Raw genomic sequence first — 2,745 nt, 5'->3', positions numbered from 1 at the left:
AAATATTTCTTATAATTGAATTGTGTATCATATATAATAAATATATAACAGAAAAGTTACGGTTATAATTAACATATTTCCAAATAATTCTTTGTATAAAGTATTTGATTTATATTTTGGTAAGTTTATCATCTTATCTAGCAATGGTAATTTTAGTCTCTCTTCTTTAAACACTAGATAGTGTCACATATAGTTGACCATGTATAAAAATGGTTCTCTCAATAATATACAAAATAATGTATCATTATTAGTTATCTTATTTTAGAGTTTTTTCAGAATATCAAGATTTTGCAAACACATAATGTCACACCCTCAAAATACCATATGCGGATTTCACCGCAAGGCGTGTGACGTACCAGGATCTAATCATTAATCATATTGAACTAATAGTAATTAAGAATAAACACAATCATCATGTCAAACATGAATAGCGCATTTCAATAATAAACATTTCAACAATGTATACGTTCAGCGAAAACACTTGTAAATGTTTAAACATTCAAAACCAATCCTTTTGAAAAAGTGTAAGCATAACATTAGTTATTCATCAAGCAACCTGACCCATGACACTCCTCGCTCCTCAAACTGCAAGTTCCAAAGCATGATGTATCTAATTACCTGCAAGCATGCAGAAAAAGGTGTCAACATAAAGTTGGCGAGTTCACAGTTTTGGTTATTGTAGGTCCCTTTTGTCGGAGGATGACGAACCTCAAACCTTGTTATACTAACCCACTAGCGAGTGCGGAATCCAAGCTAGCAAGCAAACCGAGATTAAGCAAGTACAAACACAACACACACGGGTTCACCGATTAACACAACTTGTATTAATGCAAATGAAGGTTTCGGTTACAAGCACAATGTTTACAAATCTAACATGTAAACTCTCAAAGTGTGTGTGTGAGTTCCGGACAGAATGCTCTCAAGAAACTCTCTATCTCTCGGTATCTTTCTGTCTGTGTATCTCTAACAAGTCTTATGAACTCAACACAATGCATGGGTATTTATACCCATACACAGTAGGTCCGGTCCGAAGGATCCGATAGATGGTCCGAAGGATCATCTATCGATGACATGATGTTCGAATGATCAGCAATGACCTCGAAGGATGATCCTTCGAGGTCTAACAATCGAAGCATATCTTTCGAGTACCTCGAAGGATCAACAGTATCCTTCGAGGAGCTATCCTTCGAGACAGACAACTACTTTCTAACTGTTTGACCAAGTCAATCCGGAGGATGGTTGACTTGGTCAACTTACAGACTTAGAACATCGTTTATATACAGACCGAATACAGACAAAGTACAGACACAAGTGCACCAACAAACTCCCCCTTGGCTGTAGCTTTGTCTTTATCTTCTATAGTTGTAGACTCGTCTCGAACTTCGACGGTCTTTGGTCTTCGAGTTCTCAAAACTCTGATGTCCTTTCAAGTCTTCATTGTCGGAGGATCTTCAAAGTCTTCACGTCTTGAAAGCAGAGAGTGTATCAACAAACTACCCGTATCATGTAGGAAGTGTGTTGACAAACTCCCCCTTAACATAAGCTCCCCCTTGAGTTATGTTCGTGAAAAGACTTTATCTTTATGAAGTGAGATCCTTGTGGTGTTGATGATGGCCAGCGGCAACTCGATCATCTTCATCTTTTGAGCGCCTTCTCGTCGTGTCTTCATTCCAAAGCTTGTCATCGACCATGTTCTCCTAGCCTTTAGAATCTGCACATGCAAGAAATCTAAACGCGTAATGAGAACAACTGCTTGGAATATAGTATAAACAAATGACACACGAATGATCATGTCATAATCAAACACCGTCCGACAGTTTGAAAGTTTAATAAATTTATCAATTTTAAATTCTAACTTTCAAAATCTGCAAATTTTTGAACGTTTATGAAGATTTAGTCAATTCGGTTTTCAGTCAGGTTTCAGGTAACGAAGACTCGAGCTCCAACATCGTACGATCGAAAATAAAGTAGAAAGAAAATCTTTTTGGCTTTTATAAAGTTTATATTAAAACACGCCTAAAATCTTTTTGGTATTTTTGAAATTAAAAGACAACAATTTAAAATCCTTTGAGTGTTATCAAGCGACATCACCGCTAATGTCGTGCTGATATGCACCAAACGACGAAACTGTTTAAAAGAAATAATAAAAGTTAAGCAGTAACTAAATATTTACAGACATTCTTTTTGTGAGTTTCGAGGGTAAGAGAATCATATCAGTGTACGGTCATGCCAAAACACTCTTGTTGTTCAGTTAGTTAACATTAAGATAAGCATCCTATAACAATTATCGGTATTGTTGTCCACTTAAACTCAACTTATCAGATGTAATCATGGCGAGGGGATACGTTAAGGTATGATTTATACTTACCGACCGGTGTTCATCCACATCACGACACATTCCCGTATCAAGGTATGCACGAGAGTTCATCTTACCGGTGAGTATACCGATTATCATCTGTTTGACCGTATAAATTGTGAGATACTCACTTATTTTGATTTGAAAACAAGCCCTATGTGATATAATCACTTATTGATGAGGAACTTGATTTTCGTATGCATGAGGGCACAAGTGCAAGTCCGTGAACAGGTCAGTACTTCCGTACAGCAGAGAGACGAACTTGACACCCGGATAAATGTGATATTTTATCACTTATTTGTAGGGACATGTGATTGTTTATCACTTATTGAGGTCGAATGCAGTATGTAATATGTACACGTATGTATAGTATCATGGAAGATCTAGAC

This window comes from Helianthus annuus, chromosome 1, assembly GCF_002127325.2.
Source record: "Helianthus annuus cultivar XRQ/B chromosome 1, HanXRQr2.0-SUNRISE, whole genome shotgun sequence".
NCBI lineage: Eukaryota > Viridiplantae > Streptophyta > Magnoliopsida > Asterales > Asteraceae > Helianthus > Helianthus annuus.
Note: the sequence above shows the minus strand (reverse complement) of the source record.